Below are 20439 nucleotides of genomic sequence, written 5' to 3' on the forward strand. Positions count from 1 at the left end.
CCCTATTGCAAATATTATATGCTGAAGCAGCTGGTTCTAGAATTCTGGTCTCCACCTGTGTTCCAGGGAAGAAAATTATGCTCATTTATATGGCACTAATCCTTTAATTGGGAAGTTGCGTTCAAATTTCACATGCCTTTTCCACCTACATTCTTTCCACCTTCCTGAGCAGACTCTGTTATTACCACCATAATCATTTGTGACACCTATTTCTCCTCATTGCTTTATGTTAAAAACATTCTCTATCTAAAAAACAGAACCATGCCACCTTCAGCAGATGGTCAGAAAGTAAAGATGATCAATCACCTCCTCCAAGATTACCAAGATACAGTAGGCACACTCAATAGACCACAATGTCTATAGCTTTCAATATATCAAAAGACCATCACTTTTTTTCCCCCCAGACACAACGTGTCACAGCACCATCCAGTATTATTATTCAATGTGCAAACACTGACACAAAAAAAGTTGCTATATCAATTTTAGATTTTATAGGTGTGAGTCTGGACTTCTTTTCTTCTGTGTAAAATTTGTATTGCAAAAAAAAATAGAGCTTCACACTCTTAATTTGCATCTACGTTTCTATTAGTATTTTGCTTTAGGATGTGTTATGACGGTGTCCTTATCGCTCTGTACAAAAGTATTTTAAAAAGTTAAATTATGATGAATTCTTGTCTTGTTCTTGTGACAAGAATGGATGCTGGGGTTTTATTTGTTTGATTCATACTGTATTTAGAGTTTAAACCTTCCTTGGTTACTTCTTTGCTGAGGTACAGAGGCCCTCATGTAAAGCCCTACTACTAATTTCTGGCTACATAGTACTGTATGTACTGTACACTACACTGTACATACAATGCTTACAGAAAAGGAAAAACATATTTAAGATGCTAATACAGTTATTAAACTCTAGCTGTATTGCACAGTTTACTCAATGGACATTAAAATGCACACAAATAGACTTGGAACCATTTAAAGATAAAGTGGCCATTAAACGGGAATATACATAGTATGTATTGCATATAAACTTTAGCCAGGCATTGTGATTGCTCTATATCAGTGGGTATTCCAGCCGGCTTAATTTAATTTGTACTGGTTCTCCACAGTCACAAAATCTCATGGGAATATCCCATTGACATGCCTTGCCTTTTGCTATCAAATCAGGGAGGAGCAAAGCAAATTGGAGTTCAAAGGCTTGGCATGTCAAATTCTGCCATAAGCAAGAATAAACAATGCTAGGGTTAATGCATACTCAGGTAAAAAAATTAAATCCAAAAATTGCATGTAGAAAAGGATTTATTGGGAAATGTCCAGAAAAAAAAATCTACTCAGTTGTTCAAATTATTTTTTTCCGTCTTCCATAATTCAATGTTTTGTCCAATGAAATCGTTCAATATTTGAGAAATAAACACTTCTCCTCAATGAAATGATGAATCCTTTATAACCTGAATCTTGTTTTTGTGTAAAAAACAAATTATTTGGGAGACGACCTCTGGTCAGTGTCCACCCAGATTCTGCAGTCTCATCTTATTACACACTTTTTCTACTAGCAAGACTTTCAGATTCAAAGAAAAGCTGCCAAAAACAAGACTTAAATTATTTTCAAGACCCTAAATACAAAACCACCCTATTACAATACCTACGTTTTGAAATTTAAACTCAAATTTGCTTATCAAAGTTACTGCAAAGACATACTGTGTATCAGCGCTGTCTTATCACTGAATAGAAAAAGCAGCAAGTTCTGTTTTTATTTTTCAAAAAATAATAATGTGACTATTTTACTATACTATTCATACTATGAATGTGAATTATTTTAATTTGTTTTCTTAATATACCTGTACAAGTACACATATTTTCCACATACTTAAATAAATTATTGTTTTTTAGACAGTTTTACACCAAGCAACCAGTCTCAATTATCAATAGAGACATACAGTATACTTGGCCAACTAGTCATACCCATTTTATGCAAAAGCAGTGTGGGCACAAAAATTAGGCTTTTTTCAGAAAACTACAGTACATTACAGCTCCCCATACTATAGATTTTTTATAGATCATTATATAGAGATCTATAATATATATAATATGTATATAGATATAGATCATTCCTGTTAACAGCGCTACCTGTCCAATACTTCTCAAAAGCACTAAAAGACAAAGCACTCATTTTTTTCTTAATTAGGTACTTAAGGCTGTGTAATAATGAGACCTGCTTGAGAAATAATATATATCCCTTACTCTTTGAGAAACTAAATTAGTCTTCACATTTTTCAGCAATTTGTAATTCTCTGCTTTATATTGCCAGGAGATTTGTTTCTAAACTATAGGCTAAAGATATAAAAATGTGCAATGCTTAATGCAGTGAAGAGGAGAGCAATGGTTATTTCAATAAAAAGCATGAAATAATAATATATTAAGCTTGTGGCCAGAAATTTGCTGACTTATATTTTTCCCTCCTTGCATTGCAGACGCATATTAATTAATTGCAAAAGGGCATACAATTATCAAAGCAGACTTACGATTGATCTAAAAAGAAGACATTATTCAATGGAAACTTTGAAAAGCCAGTGTAATGAGTAGTTTATAAATCCTTTTCCATTTTCAGCGTATCATTAATTATGTCTCTAATGAACTGGGTTCCTTGTAATCTGTAACTGTCATTAAAGTTCTCCCACTCATCTGGAGCTATGTGGAGAAACTTTTCCCCCTGACACACCCAAAGCATCTGAGACTTGTCATTTACTATAGGATACATGGACTAAGGGGGTTTGAAAATTTCTCAGTCTTGTACACAAGACAACAATATGAAATATCTATTAAAGCCAATACAGAGCATGCCGAAACAACCAAATTACAGCTTTTTTTGATTGCCATTTATGATTTATCTTTTGGAAAGACCATGAACTGAACTTTTTCATGCAGAATATTTTCATCAAATTAATTAACTTTTGTCAAGCTCTCACCAATGTTTAAACATTTGACAGCACCAAGATGTTTGATGCATTTTATTAGTTTTGAATTTTACCAGATACAGTAATTGCTGTATGGAGGGTCATTCAGTGCCCATTCAAAATGCCACTATCACCATACTGTACATCTCAGATTTTAATGAAAATAGCTACTAAATTATCCCAAAACAATTATATTGTAAGATCTGCATTTTAAGCAAGACACAATCTGGTGTGCAACTCAGTTTTTCAGTTCCAAAAAAAAAAACACAGCTTTTAAAAGCTAGTATGTCTAAAAATACTATGTTACAGCCACCACAATTCACACACATTTTTTAGCCACAAAATCTACAAATAGTCACATCACATAATGTCAAAGCATACTTTCCATGGTTAAACTGAGGCTCAATTGGTCACCAACAGATTTGTTTAGATATGTTCAGACATGTGGATAAACATTTGTGTCACGGGACATATCAAGCTGCGATCCACTTTCAAGAGTGCCATAGTGTCAGCAAATGTAAATAGGTCTTTTGATACTTTATGTTGTATGGCTTTCTGTTCTGTTTTAAATTTCCCTTAAGATTTAAGAGTTAAATAATGCTATGGGACTGGGCATACCAAAATCTACAATTTGCAATATACTAAAAAAGAGAGAAACCACAGGAATAATTACCAATCAACCAAGACCAGATTGGCCAAGAACATCATTTGCAGTTGATGACAGTAAAATGCTCAGAGCTGTCAAAAGCAAACCCTAAAACATCTGTCCGTGAAACGGCCAGCAACATGAGTAAAGATACCAAAGCCCACAGCTCGCAGAAGACCGGGACCAGGAGAATTAGAAAATACATTGCAATAGGCCAACCTTTTGGAACAAAGATTTAGGGACAGATGAGACCAAGATAAACCTTTACTTAAACGATGCAACATGACAAATACCCACAACACAGCTCAAGAATTCATCAGGTACTGTAGCAAGTATTTCATGAAGGAAAAATAAATGAAATTCAAACACTCAAATAGGCTACAGCAAAGTATCTCAAATGATTATACAATTGGTGAGCTCAATGGGTCACAGATTTCACAATTATTACTTAAATAGGATACACAGCCTACATGACTTTTACACTGTGACATGTATTTATAGGAAATGTGTCCCAATACTTACTGTGACTTGCAATCCCTAGGGTGTCCACTAAAAATTAAGTATATTCTTATTCTAAAATGATTAAACGTACGTAATCAGATAAAAATTAAATATAGTATCGTTCACATTCATCTCATGATGACAAATACACTTGCTTGACTATAAAGCAAACTAACTTTTTGACTTTTTTCCTGTACAGTACTTTTGGAGGGAATTTTAAATCTCCAAAACAGATCCCAAAATAAAATGTCACGTGTAAATCTTGAGAATACAATCTCAAAAGCATCTTTTGCATCTACACAGTGCTAGAATATATCTTGCGGACCAAAGGTCTCTCTATTCTAGCACCAAAACAGTTTATGATTAAGAGACTCAAACTTTATCTTTTGTGTGGAATGTAACTGCTGTCATAAAATTTCAAAATGTATTAAAAGGATCATGTGTTTTGTTGAGAACAGAAAAAGTGAGAGGCTGCCCCTTTGGTTCTGTATATCCCAACAGGAGCTTACTGCCCACAATACACGTTTCCACAAAATTACATTTACTTCAACATTTCTTAAATTTTCACTTGATTAGATACAGAATGACCCTTAGCAAGTATAGGTCTTAAGAGCACAAAAAAATATATATATTAGGTGTTTATACAGTCAGCCGATTCATTGAAAAGGTGACATAAAAAAAACTGTATGCTGTGGGGCAATGAAATGTGACTCACCTACACACCTGTCCTGAGAGACATGCTGCTAAGGACAACACAGATGGTCACCTGGGGGCGCTACTGTACATCAACAGAGGCTGATAATTTTTTACTGCTCAATACACTTGTTGCCCTCTGGTGGAAGGTGTTGGCCACAGGTCCATTTTGTATACTGCATGTACCACACTTTACTCTGCAGTACAGTTTTCACTGTACATATCTAAACACAGTGCAGACAGCCCTGTGAGAGGTCTGTAATAACCATGCATCTGACATTAGAGGAGGCCAACTGGTCCCAAATGACTTGTTCATGCTTAAATATCTGTACCTCTGGATATTAATGTTTGCCTTAATCGTCTAAAATGTTGTGATCCTCACACTGCTTTTTTCGTATAAGACCATGAGGGTTTGGTCATTGTGGGTTGGTAGGCCAGAGAGGAACATATTGGCAGACTGTGTGATACACCAGGCAGCTGCTTTGTTCAATGTAGTGTCTTTTGTGTTATGTTACTCAGGATACCATTTTAACTGTGGCAGTTTACTAAGATCTCTGTAGACCAAGTGTGATTCTGCATTTTCCTTATTGTTTTAGTTACAGCTCCTCAACAAATCAGGTCATCGCCTAGTGGAGCCATCTTCAGGTGTCTGAGCAAAATCTCATCCTGTCTGCCCCATCCCTTTGCCTCATATTTCTGCCCTGTCCTGATCTAACATATATACTTGTGACAGAGGAGCCTGTCACGAGGTATGGCTAGCACGGGAAATACACTATTCATACACTCTGGTGCTAAATGAATTCCTAAGGGTTCACACTCAGGGTTTGGCTAACAACTGCTATTACTTCATTTCACATACACTCACATAAGACATACACTTTCATATGGGTATGAGTGAGTATTGTGGCATTAATGGAGAGCGCTGTTGAAGTGAATGATACTCACTGTTAGTTTGGTGTTCGTGACTTCCAGGATGGGTCAGTTTATGGTGGCCTCAGAAGGCCAAACCTAACCCCAGTCCAAAAGGTGTATTCATGGAGATGGTTAAAACCACATGCATGTGAAGGGGGGAGGGGGGAATGTTATTGTTTATGTTGATGTTTATTGAACCAGGATAAAGGGAAATGTAAACTGAATGTTGTCAAGATATTTTTGATGATGTTCTTTTGTAGGAAATCAAATGGATGTATTATGGATGCATAATTTGTGAATTATGGTTATGTAAAGGAGAAATGGTTTGTTCCAAAGGGGGAGGGGCTTACATACTATATAAGCCAGCTCCTCAGCCTGTTAGGGGGTCAGTTGGTGAGTCAGTTAGTTGTGACCAAAATAAGAGTAATTGTAGGAGGGTTTGTCTTTATTTGAAGGATTATTTTTATTTTACTTTTCTTTTTGGTGTTTTTCTTGTGTCGGGAATGGGGACCACTGTAAACCGCACTGAATTCACCTGAGTCCTTTGTGGCAGAGCATTTCTTTTATAAAAAGCACCTACTTTGGCCTTCCTCAGGCCATCGTGTGACAATACTGTACCTGAATCTGACTCCACAATTTTTTTTTTTACTTTTTAGCATGTAATTGTCTGCTTCATCCTCTGCGGCTCAGATACTGATACAGCTTCTGATTCTAATATCTATCCAATAGTTGTACATGTACAGTATATAACCATCCCTCTATAGAAATAATATCAATTATTTCAATAGTAGTCTCACCATGACTTCCTCTCCTATGTGTGCAAGTTGTACAACTGTGGAGAGTCTGTGTGAAACTGATTGTAAAAAAGACATCACTGAGAGGTGCCCTCTGGCCTTTGTTAAAAACAAAGGTGGCAGATGGGCTATGAGCCGCTGCTCATGGAAACTGTGGCAGAGCAAATATGGCCGCAGACAAACTTGAGAACAAATTGCTTGGCTCATTTTCCCAACCAGATGGAAACAGGGGCAATTGATGGATGGCTTCCACAAGTCTATGAAGCACTAGAATTAAACATTGCATGGTGATTCAAAACAGGAGCGGTCTTCCCTTTTTAAGGACCTGACCACAGAACAGACATCCAGCTTGAGGTAACAGAACAAAACACACTTTTGTGATATTTTAGATGGTCTGGCTAGAGGGAAAAAAAAATCAGTTAATGAGTTCTATGGTTAGTTTTCCAATCATGCTTTAACAATTTCTCCCTGGAAAACTTAATTGACAGGTTCGTACAATCTAAAACATAATGTATGGCTTCCAGTTATTTTAAATATCCTGTCTGTGTAACTAGTGTCAAAATTTCCCACCAATTTGGTGAAAAACAGTATGGAAAATTATTGGTAATTTCAGAAAGCTCAGATGGTGAGACGGTAGTTCAGTTGGGATCCTTTCACACTCAGAGCTAAATTAAAGCTAAATATTTAGGCCAATTTTAAGAACTATACTTATAATAGAAGCACCTGAGAAATATAACTCACAGGCAATGACGCCACCCCCCATTAACAAACACAGATACCACAATTTCCTGTGATTAATCAATCTAGCAGGATACCATTGCTCTATAATGCATGGTACCACTAAAAGAAAAAATGCTCGATGGATTGGGTTTACTGATTGACAAATCTCATATCTTCATATTTGAATTCCTTTTTATTTTCTTTGGATGCAAAGAAGACATTAAATCACCTGAAATGGAACTGCCTATGAGCTGTTCCACTCATTTATTAATATGAACACTATCCTAAACAACAGAGCAATCACAGAATTTGTGTGCAGAATGGGTCAGTGATACTGATTATGCTGGGAATAGGTACTCAAAAAGCTGTCCATTATCACTATTATTGTTTGTTCTTTCATTAGAATTGCTGGCAGAAGCAATCAGACAAAATATAATCATCCCTCTCGTTGGGATAAGACAGGGGTTCAGGCTATTGCACACTTTGCTGATGAACTCCTCCTGATTATTATATTTTTAGTTTAGTTCCCCACGTTTTAAACGTAATTGTTTTTTGGGAGATCTTCCTGATAATAAATAAACTGGTCATAATAAATCCGTAGGCCTCTAAATCCCACTACTACAACAACATTCCTCCATTTCATTTTCCTATTCAGTAATCTACAGATTTACTTAGCTAGATATTAGGATCCCCACAGATTTTCTGGAGACTAGTAATAATAACCATTCAAGGTCCTGAATAAATTAAAGCTTATTTGACTTTACAGGCTATACCTCATGGTAAAATTTCCATTCTAAAATATATTATACTCTATCATGTTCATTTCTTAATTTCCCTGATCACCATTTCATCTCAATGAAAACACCTGAACAAATGTATTCTATTATAACCTTACAGCACTCCAAAGCATTTGGTGGTCTACACGGTTTCAACAGTCACTATAAGATGTCGGCTGCATTCATTTACAGAAATTGTTCTTATGGAAGAAAGTATGCTCAGATTATTTTTGGCGAGTGCAAAAGCTGTGACAGTATGATCAGGTGTTTCTTCTACTCTTCAGAACTTAATTAGCCCCCCTTTCCCCTAACATGGTTGCTTCGATTCCAAAACTAAACCCCATAAGCATGTATAATGTGTTATAGCTTCCTTGCATTCTCTCCCTATGGATTTCACAATAAGAGTCAAAATACTGCTGCTAACCTTTAAAGGTATGAATGGTTTGGCTCTTCACTACATCTGTGTACTAATAACTCCCTGTACACCTACATAGTGTTTGCCCTCTTTAGCCCCTGAAGATATACAATACGAAACTCTTGAATCTGAGAGTTTTTACTGTAAATCTAAACTTAAACCACATCTTTTTACTTGGCCTATGTCTGATTGTTATGCAATCAGTCTGTTATAAATGATTACCTCTTGTTATAAATATACACCTCTCCCACGTGAAGAATAACCTGTTCTCAATATGGGACATTCAGTGTGGATCACACATCTTCTAGCACTAATGCAAGGCCACCTACTGTATTCTTGCAAAGCTTTGTGTTTATCATGAGGATCGCAGCTAATAAAAACCCCTTTCAAAGCACTTTCCAGATCCGATATCAAGTACAGATTCATATACTTAGTCATAAGTATTCTCCCTTTTCTCATTTGCTTACGCTGAAGAACCAACAGAGCAATTGACAAGCCTAGGTATTTTCCCCTACACTAAAATTACTTTTCCCAAGAATAATCAAGCCTGCTGTAGAACATGCATAAATAAGAAGCTCCACATGAATTTTGTATTTTTAAATCCAGAGGGAGAGCACGCAAATGACAAATATCATATCTATAGCTGCTAGAAAAAATACACAAGAGAACAAGATAAGACTTTTCTGTCTTTTGGGACATTGCGCAATACAGACAATACAGCATGTGCCCTGATATGACTTCCACCACAGCCTCCACTACATAAAAGGGAATAAATATGATGTGTTCATAAAAATTCATTGCTACAGTATAATTTACATAAAGATACTATTTATATAAGGATCAAAAGGATGTCCTATCCGTAATTCATGAAATATTAATTTAAGAAATGTTAAAAAATATTTTGCCCCTTGTACCTTATAAACTGAATGAAATATTATTTTTTGCCGGGAAGTTCTAAACAACTGTCTTAATCTTCTTGAATGTCCTTTGCAGCATTTACAATGTTTTCCGATTCTCTTATTTTGATATCACCTGCAACTATACTAATCTACTAGCAATACCAGAATCTAGATCATTGGTATAAGATAAAAAGAACTGTAATATTAATAGAGATTCCAGTGGTACTCCACTAATTATGTCATTTTAGTTTGAGAAACCACTCCCTATTTATACTGTACTCTTTACTGTACTGTTTTCTTGTCATTAACCAATTTTCAATTCAATACCAAGTACAACCTTGAAGATCTATTGCGTGCAATTTGAGAGTGAATCTTTTTTTAGGAAGTTTATCAAAAGCCTTCTAAAACTCCAAGTATACCATATTGTCATCTCTGTGTACCCATTACTTTTGTTGCTTGTTTAAAGAATAACACAAGGAAGACCTGCCTTTTCTAAATTCATGTTGACTATCCTACAGAATCTTATTATCATAGAGATGATCCTGTATTTTTGTTCTAATTATGTTTTCCATAACCTTATATACAATAGATGTAAAACTTAAAAACAGTCTATAATTACTAATGGTCTATAATTACGGTATATTCAGTTTTGCCATGCTTTTAATAGATGGGCACTTCATTTACAATTTCCTAGTCAAAGTCTTGAGTCTTGAGCTGCATTTTCCTCACATGTATTCTGCAAGGAATGCCTCACTTTAAAAATAAATTGCATTTAAGGTAAAAAAAGTAGGTTTAACTAAAAATTACAGCAGTCTTATTATATCCTTCTCCTATCAATGCTTGACCTTCAGATTTTATTTTTTGTCCTAAACTACAGAGATCGAAACTTTCGAAACAGCTTCTACAGTTCATTAAATGCTATATTCCCTACCCCTGCGGGTAAAGTCTAATATTCAGTCCCAAGAATTTCTCAAACGGCTGTCTCAGATCTGCACCGCAGGGAATGAAGTCACAGCCACACATGATAAGTTATGAAAGAAAGCATTTCCTTATTAGCATGTTGTACTTGTGACTCAGCAGTAGAATATTAGAAGTAACACTGAACTGGAACCTTAGGGACACCCTGGCTAAAAAGCTGTCATAGAGAAAAATTAAAATAAAGCAAATCTTTTATCTCCATAGTCCACTGAAACCATACCAGTGTTACCGTCTAATGATCACCATAACATTAGAGGCTTAGAAAATGTGCCCATATTGTTATGAATTGTCTGAATGTTGGCTTGTGTTAGTCCATGGCTTTGAGTCTTCCTCTACAGGCATCTGGAGCTGCTGCCTGAGGTGTCCTACTTCGCTCTTTGCCTCCTCTCTGTTGTTGGCTACTAGCATCTCCACCCTCCTCTCCAGTGTTGTTCCAATCCAGTATTCTAGTAATTTAATTAGGACCAAAATGAAGCACTATGCTTAGAATTACACTTGAAATGTTAACCAATTAGGCTTTGTCTTGAATAATAATTGAGAAAGCAAACCTAAATGAAAGGAATCGTATATAGTACGTTGTCTGTTAATGACTGGGAAGTTATTGTGTCTCTGGAGCCAACAGAAACAAAAGCAATACCAAGAAAATATTCACAAGAAGATTTGTTTTAGCAAGGTCATTTAAATTGCACTCAAAATATTTAGCAAAATTTTTTTTTTTATTTACTAAAACATTTATTTTTATTTATAGTTTAAACTATGTAATATGGTGCTCTTTCTTATTGCTTAAGTTTATATTTTTAAATTTTTATTATATATTTATGTGTAGGAAGTTCATTATTAACATTAAAACTCATTTGTACAATGTCACACCAAAATGCCATGATTTCATTCTATCCTGAGCAGCAGAAAACAAAACTTCACAGTTAAGTCAAATTTTATAATGAATTTAGAAATGAAATCCGGGAAGTTGTTCAATTGGGACTAAGCTATGTTCAAGAATCAGAACTAAAAATAGGGACATTCTTCCCACATTTCAGTCTCATGGGCAATGGTCTATATTTCATTACAGGCTGAGGGCAACACTGTTTCAACTGCTTTTATCAAAGCAAGAGCTTTTGCCCTGTCATTTTATCTGTCATTTTTCTATTTATTGGACTAAGGTTTTGTATTTTCTTTTATTTGCTGCACATTGTTACATTCCCAGTTTCCACATTATATAAAAGAATGGCTCTCTGCATTATGCTTTCATTACTAAGGCACATAGAGCTCCCCATTTCCTAAAATGACATACTTTGTTAAGAATGCAATAGACTTCAAGCAAAACAAAAGCTACCTTTTTTATGGAAATAACAAAAGCATTGTGCTGTACAGTATATGTTGCATTTGACATTTTTTCTCATTTATTTAAACTTAAACATTCAGATATTCTGAATCTGAAAATTCAGTTTCATATGCCTTGTGTAATCATGTTATAAACCCTTAGAATTAAAGTATTTTTCAGTCTGTCAGTTTTTGGCTATCGGTTCCTGTTACCGCACCTCATACTGCCCCTTCATTTCAGACAGAACTGCAGTAGAACACTCAGATATTTTTTGAAGACATTTCTTTAGCTTTTTGGATCAGCATTGCACCCTTTTCACATAAAGTGATTGATTTACAAGCAGGGAGTCTTTCATGAAATTTACGTTGTCATGCCTTTCTTCATGCGCTATTATCACCTTATTCTTTTCTTTTCGTGAAGAACAAATGGATTTTTGAGCGTAAGAGCATTCCCCAAAACCGGAACATTTTCAGATATACATACCATCACTTCCACAACTGAAATCCACACAAAACCAAACGCTTTTAAAACAACTCTATGCTGCAACTGGGGAGGTGGGGGGGGGAGAGTAATAACAGACTCTTGATTCCTAATGGCATGTTTCATTGCACACTTTACCAAAAACCACAATATGGACTGATGCGATGTGATTAGGGTCTGGCAACACTTCAAAAATCTGACACGGCAAGGAGATGCTAAATTCATTGCCTTTTAAGCATTTCTCCAGAGGTTACCTGAGTTCACTATTCAAATCAAATACCATTTCATAGTGAAACTGCATTGGTTGTCTTGCCTTCCAGAGGACATGAGCCAAAAAGACAAAGCCAACTCCCCATTATTAAGATGGTCAAAGAAGATTTCAAATAGCTCAGGTGGGTAGCTGCGTCAGCATGCGTAGGCTGCAAAGGAACAAGTAATAAGTTTATTCCGTGCTGAAAAGAGAAGAAAGAACCTTCTTCAGGTGTGAGATTTAAAATGACAGATCAAATTAAGAAGTCCTCTACCTGGCACTATAGTCAGTAATGACATCTTAAGTAAACTAGAGGAGTGTGGCACAGTGGCAGAGTCCTTAGCTTTGCTGCCTCAATTCAGGTTCAATTCTGGACCTGGGAGGCTGTCTCCTTGGACTTTGTGTGTTCTACCTGGGTTTGTATGGGTTTTTTTCCAGTTGCTCCAGTTTCCATTCACAGTCCAAAAAACATTCTGGTAGTTTAATTGGCTCCTGGGAACAATGGCCCTAGGTTTGAATGTTTGTGTGTCAGTGTCTGCCCTGTGATGGGCTGCCTCCAGCTCTCCCACAACCCCCAAACTGGAAGTAGTGGTTAGAAAATGGATGGATGGTTAACTAGAGGTTTAACATAAAAGGTACGGTACTGATACCTTAGTACTTGGTTAGTGTTTTCCGGATGAAAATCTTGTTATATGGCTAAAATGTGAAAAAGATGGAGGCTGTATTTGTACAGGTAATATGTCTAAAACATGCCCAATGTTCCAAAACAGCCAAGTTGGAAAGAAAAATAAAGAGTCTGCCAATAGGAGATGTGATATCGCTTAAAAAGAGTAAAGATAGTAAAAAAGTTATAATCCTGTACAGGTTTGATACAACTTGACCTATATTCCAGCTAACTCATTTATGAATCTAAAACTAGGAGCTCCAGAACACTAAACAAACAGAAAACAAATTAGCCCAAATATGTCTACAGGAAATGTATTGGTGAAACACTGTTCCTTTCTGTTTTTTATCAAACTTTCTGTAGCACAAACAATGACACCAATCAACACTGCACTGTTAACATAAATGTTTATTTATTTGTTTTGAGCTATAAAAATGCTTATTTACAAAAACAGTCCTATTCATCTGAATGTTCTGTGTCTGTTCATGAGCCTCTAAAGAGTTTGGTGTATCAGTTCCCATTACAGTTATGAACCATAACCATGAGACAAAGGATACAAACAAAAAGAACAATAAAACACAATAATGCCGGAAATCAGTTGTTGCCTGAAATGTCCCTTAACTTAGGTAAACAAAAATAAAAAAAATATTGTCTATTCTGTCACATACTGAACATTGTAAATGCATTATTAAGCCACTAAGGTACGGTTCAGCTATTGCAAACTTTTCTGTTAAATTACTAGTGGCTACATTTTTAAAATAAATATAATGAATATTATAAAATATCAAGAGAAAAAAAATAACATATTCTACATGTAACAGTACTATAAGTATCTACTGTTTCAAAACATTTCATTAAGTTTACATATTCTTGTACACAACAAATGAGCCAAAAAACAAAACTGTTCTATCCTCTTATTTCTATTGTCTTTGACCAAATAATACATTTCTAATGGACTTCAAAACATTATAACAGACATCAACAACAGTTATAGTGATATCTCTGAGATTGCAGTGCAGTTCTGTGCAAAGTCTCTTTTTTAAATCGATTAGTCATTGTTATGATTTTAAATACATTGTTGTCTAGATACAGTATGTTTATCTGGAAAAGAGTTTTGCTTATCCTAAGGTAAATTATTTAATTGTCCTAATCTAGCCACACAAAAAAACAGAGGAGACATATAATACTACAATTTTTCAGTTAAAGGCAGTCTATAATCGTCTTTTTACTTCTGAAAAGCCTTTTTTTAAAGAGCACATTAGTTGGAAAATAAATTATAATCTATAACAGGATACTCCCCTACTGAACAGTGGAATATAATCATCAACACTGCCATACACTCCACCGTTCCACTGGTTATCAATCTTTCACATTATAACATTAAAAATGCTTTCTTCATGAATATCAAACTACATTTTATGTGCCTTTTATGCATTCAGAGATTTTGAATAAGTATCCACAGACTTTATTTCTCCCACAAAGGTCCATTTAGAAACCTCATCAATTAATCACTCTGCATAGCCCAAAATACAACTGTAATCTTCAGGTACCTCGGCAATTCCCTCATTCATGTGCCTGTTATTCAATAACATTATGCCTTAGCCAAGGTCACACATCCCCAACAGTTCTATATGTAAAATCTCCAGGAGGGACATTTTCTATGTTCAATTAAAAAGCATAAATCCATCAACTGTAGAGGTCTAAATGATAGAATGCCATTTAAAATAGTCCAGTGCAACCTGATATAAGGCTATCTCCATGTATAGTACATATAGTATAGTATGCATCTAGGGGACAAAAAATAGAAACACTGAAACTGCTGCACAGACCTGGTTGCCTGTAATTATACCCAGCACACCTCAAAACCAGACTTCAAAAGAAGGATGATTATTGTTTGATTGGAGACAACTCAGCTTGATGTTCCACAAGCAAAAGTGCCTAAAGTGATGTCAGCAAGGAAATCTGATATAAAACATCATCGGCAAGAAACAACAGGGGAAGAAGGACATACTCTTGAATCATGATAGGGACACTTTGATTCAAAGTGCAAGGCAAAACAGGTGAGCAACCGCGGATCAACTAACTGCAAATTTTAGCCTGGCGTATGAGCATAATCCAGTGTCCGGTGGTACAAACAGCACATCTAAATTGACTAACGAACACTGGAGAAATGCGGTATGGTCTGACAAATCACCCTTGACCATGTTCTTGACAAACGAACGAGTGCATGTGTTGCGCCAACATGAGTTTCATTGCTCTGACTGTCTGGTTCCAAGCAAAGGGTTCTGATGTGACTCTGTAATGGTGTGGGGCACATTTTCCTGGCATGGCTTGGGTCACCATTAACCATGTGTGGTCACCTAGTGGTTTATGAGCATGACACTGATGTTATCCATATTCCATAAAAGCTTTATAAGGCCATGACATATCAGCCAGAACCGTCTTTTCTCCACAAGACCTCCAACATGCAGTCTGTAACTGAGACAACTCACATCCCCTTATCTTTGGAACACCACCTGAAACAGCATTTTCTACCTCAATCAACCATGTGTATGCTAATTACCTTTTTTGTGAAAGCAAGGTGCCACATCCCTGCTGCAGAATTCCAGATGCTGGTAGACTCTGCGCCACAGCACAGACACACCATACAGGCTGCATGTGATGGCCAAACCTCTAGTAATTGACTTTATATTAGCGTTTTCATCTTAATGACCACCACCTGTAATTCTGCAAAAAATAAACTATGTAATATACTAGCTCCTGGCAACTTTGAAGTTGCTATAATTTTTTTTTACTGAAAACTTTAGAAAATGAAAACCAGCCAAACTATCCAATTCAGGGTTGCAGAGGAGACTGGCATCATATCCAGTCCATTGCTGGACACACACAGACGCAGTCACACACACACCTTGGCCAATTTTTCCAGAAGCCAATTATCACTTTTGGTTTTGGACTGTGGCAGGAAAATGGAGCATCGAGAGGAAACCCACATGAACACAGGGAAAACATATAAACTCCACACAGACAGCACCCCAGGTAGTGAATTGAAGCCAGGCCGTGTCTTGATGATCTCATTCATAGACATCTCAAAGTACTTTCACAAACCTTCAGTGTCGGGTTATTTACTTAACTCCAGCAAGAGACAAGTCAGGTATCAAACACGACCTGGCTTTGACTCTCATCCACTTTTTTCAGCTAGCTGAATGGAAGGTTTGGATAATTGTTTTTTGTTTTGCTGTTGAGATGCTTGTTGTTTTCATTTTATTGATTTTAGAAATATCTCCAATGCAGCATAATAATGTGAACGTTGTTTAGGTCTCAGTACCTATCAGTAGATTAGTGGCAACATCTAATCTACAATTACAGAAGGAATTTAGAGATCTTTCCATGTCCTCTCAATGTTATCCAACATACATCCATTGCTAGAACCTAAGGCTGAAGAAACACACTATTTCATTGTTTACTTGTATTTTGTGATCATAACTGTTACCTTAGTGAAAGTATGATTTGCTAAGGTAAACCACTTTTAATTTTGTCTGACCTAAGAGTTTAACTACTTTACACTCCCCTCCTAAACTCCCTGCTATGCACAGCAATCTCGACAACCACAAGATATCAGTTTCATTACCCCAAGACATGGCACCAACCTAACCTTTTCTGTGCAATCCCAGATTTAATCCAGTCTTTCAGACCCAGCCCACACTGTTGCACTATAAAATGTACCACAAAAGTACCTAAGTATATTAACAGGAGATCTTCAAAAGCTTTACAGTTACCACACAAAAATGACTCCACTTCTTTTGACTTCAAGTAAATTTCAGACATTTCTCAGAAAATGTTTCAGAAAAAATACTCTTTTACACATATGTTGTAGTTGCATGTTTTAAAGTTTCACAATAATCTCCCAAAAATTAGAACCGTGCCCTGAAGCTCAACGTTTTGAAACTCATCCTTTTGATTTCAAGTAATAGGAAGCATATTTTGCACTATAACCTGTAAAAGACATATTCATTGGCATCTGGGGATATAAAGGCATTCTGTTACATAGCATGTGAATTGTTTGAGTCCTTCAGTGCTCAATAATTCAAAGAAATCTGGTGATCAGGTGTACTAGACAAAATCACAGCCTGGCTGGCAGATGATATCAGAAGAACTTCATCTGTCTTGAGTGTCCTTGATGTACAGGCAGGCCATTCTATTCAAATAAGAAACACATGATTGCTAGCTGTAAGAACAGATATAGGCCAGAGGAAGCCTGAGTCTACAGAAAAAAACAGGAGGATCATCAGAACTAGGAAAGGGCACACAAGAAAATATCCAAATCAACGGACTGTATTACTGTAAACTGTATAACTGACAGTTAACAAGATGACACTTTAGTTCGAAAAAGCACAAAAGATGCCTTTGGGCATTACAAAAGCCAGCATAAAAACACAGCAAGCCACCCCTAAATCCACACCGTCTGTCATCAACTGCAACCCACATGCACGCACAGTCTTTTGGAATACTGCAAATGTTCCCATGACTCCAGATTTTCAGGCAGCTCTCAGACAGTGCTGTGATTGTGCATAGATGTGACACTGTACGACAAAAAAAATTTCATCTCACCATCTTCCAGGCATGAAGAAATATGTCAGTCATGATGTCAGCCACTAGACGGTAGCAAAGGAACTGCAACTTCAGCTCAATACATCAACGTTCTCTAAAACCTCTGACTAATAATGTCAATGGTCATTTGTCCAAGCAAGGCCGGATTTTTAAACAATATGTTTTCCAGGCTCACATCACGTCAGCTACACAGACACTGGAAAGAGTTCTGGAATTAGAATTCTGCCCAGGTCCGGCGATTCAAAAGATAGGACCCTAGTGAGTCCCATTTCACAGGACTATCAAATTATACAGTACAAATGAATTACAGTTGCATAGACCAGAGCTTCTTGTTCACACAATATGTATAATACACAATGTTGTCCTGAAGAAGACAGGTGGCTACACCTCAAAGTACTAACCACAGTACTGTATTGCATTAATGTTTCCAGAATCAACAAGTGTATTTTCATTCTTGAGTATTTCAGAGCTCGAGTAAACTCTATTTATATTTATGCATATTTCATAAACGTTATCCTTTAGTACAATTATACTGAAACACTTTTTTCAGCCCAGGAACTAAATAATGAAGTCTCCATGATTCCCTGTTGAGTTAACAGGTAGAAGATGTTTTATGAACAGGTGTTAATAAGGAAACTAACATTAATTGCTTTTTGCCATTTCAGCGCAAGATTCTCAAAACTGCATATGTGAATTGAAATTGGAATACAATAGATGATATTTAATTGTTTTAATCTAAGAAGTAGTATGACAAGTTTTCTTTGAAGACCTCAAAATATTTAGTTATTAAGAGCTGCATGTAAGCAATTAAGATAAAGAGTGTGTAATTTGCAGCTTCATTGCATTATTTTTTATTCATCTAAACTGAGACCCTCTCCTATTGACAAGCTACCCCCTGTGGAGAATCTTAAGAACACCGGAGTGAACAAAATTGATTAATGTATAATTTAATGTATTTTACGCGTTTTTTCCCCCAAAGTGATCTGCACATATTCCTGACTGAGTTTTCATCATAAACTGATAGTATGCCAAGACGATAAATCTGTCATTTTTTTAGTTAAGTAACAAAGCATAGATGAATTACTCGCGTTAAAATTAGATTACATGTGAGTTAATACATTGATATTTAGATTACATTTGTAATAAAGACATCCAATATTCAAGTGTTTGATATTTATTTCTTCCTCCGTAATGAAAAAAGACTAAGTGGGTAGCGTTCCCCTTCTGTGACGTCCAGTATTTTCTTCGGTAGCTGTTCGAAGATATTTAGCATTGCTGCTCTTATACTTTTAAGAAGCTTATTTCAATAGTTCATTTATCATGCCGTAACAATTTTGTTAAAAATTAACGGCATCTTTGCCGATCCTACAACAAAGTGTAAATATTAAACATTTGTCTCGACTTTAAAGAACCGATATTGAATAATCAATATTTTTGGGGAGAAACGCTGGCACCAGACCAAAAATGGAAACTGCAACACCTTTTTATGTGGCTGCATTTAACCTAAGCACTTTTTTTTCATATATTCATAACATCGTAACTGCATCAGACCACATAAATATTTTCAGGTGTCACAAAATCACAATAAAGCAGTTAAATGATGCAGGTTTTGACTCTTTCAGTGCAACAGTATACAACGCCACCACATGAACCCATGTGCTGAAAATTGCATTTGGTTTCTTCCCAGAATTTTTCTCGATATCATTTTAGTTAGTATAATAATCGTTTCTAAAGTAAAGCCTGCCCAGTTTGTTTTTTGTTATTATTATTTGCCGTTTTTTGCATAGCTTGCGCAGTTACACAGGTGTTCGCACTTTCCAGGTCTCAGCATTTCAATGCAATGAAATCGAAGACACTACAATCAACCAGTTTTGCAGTGATAAAAAAAAATAAAAAGGCAGAAAAAGGAACAATAAGGGGTGGAATTAAAAGTCAGATTTAGACACCTACCTGCTAGCAATCTTCAGCAGCGTTTTCCTCTTCGGTAGTTAAATGTACCAGATAAAGAGATTACAAGGGGAACTGGTGTAAGGGAAATTATCATCCCCTCCAGCAGGAGCAGAACCGAGAAGCGGCTGTCATTCCACACAGCCCGTACACAGCGCTCCTCTCTCCCAGGACTGTGTAAACCGCGTAGCTTCAAGTGCCAAACCCTGGTCTACAGAAACCAACTGCCAGCATGCAGCTGTCGGCTTCTGCAGCAAGTGGCGCTGTTACCCAAATTCATGTCTGTATTTTTTTTTAATGATGATTTATGAACGGTTTTTGTTATTATTGTTTTTGTAACCTATTTATTTAAAAATATGTCAGTCATTTCAGCTGTTATCTCCATCTTCAGCTGTCTGTAATTGAATTAAACGTGATTCAGGCAAGGAACCCGCAAAAGGAGCAGCCTTTTTTTCTCAAACTAAACGTAATTCGGGGACAGAGAATAAAAACTTGAGACTTGTGTAGTGAAATGGAAAATTTTGGAATTAGCCATGAAAAGCTGCGCATTTACGAAAAGTATCTAATTATGATGGATTTCATTGGTGACTATTAAGTCAATGTTGTGCGATCAAAAGATAAACAGGGATAAGAGTTCAGAAAATGCCTAGTTGAATTGGTTTTAAAGCCGGCTGCGAATTTAAAATCTTTCAAGCACCATCAGTATGATTATATTTCTGGCATATTTCTTGTCTCTGATTTTTAAATATAACTGTTTATATTTAATAGAAACTTCCAGTGGTCCTTATCTATCCTTATCTGGTTCTGTTAGATCCTTTATTTGTATCGAAGAATGGTATTGAAATAGTTTAGAAAAATAAAAGCAATCAAGTTTCTTCCAAAGACAT

General features: G+C 36.1%; 1 protein-coding gene across 1 annotated transcript in view; it reads right to left on the minus strand.

Moving 5' to 3' along the window:
- Positions 1-19725, minus strand: part of nav3 (neuron navigator 3) — a 424757-nt gene extending 405032 nt beyond the window's left edge. The window contains exon 1 of the mRNA XM_088647283.1: positions 19556-19725. The gene's annotated coding sequence lies outside the window, so the exon portion shown is untranslated. The remainder of the gene's footprint in view (positions 1-19555) is intronic.
- Positions 19726-20439: the final 714 nt, after the last annotated feature.

Source organism: Lepisosteus platostomus, chromosome 9, assembly GCF_059453375.1.
Source record: "Lepisosteus platostomus isolate fLepPlt1 chromosome 9, fLepPlt1.hap1, whole genome shotgun sequence".
Classification (NCBI taxonomy): domain Eukaryota; kingdom Metazoa; phylum Chordata; class Actinopteri; order Semionotiformes; family Lepisosteidae; genus Lepisosteus; species Lepisosteus platostomus.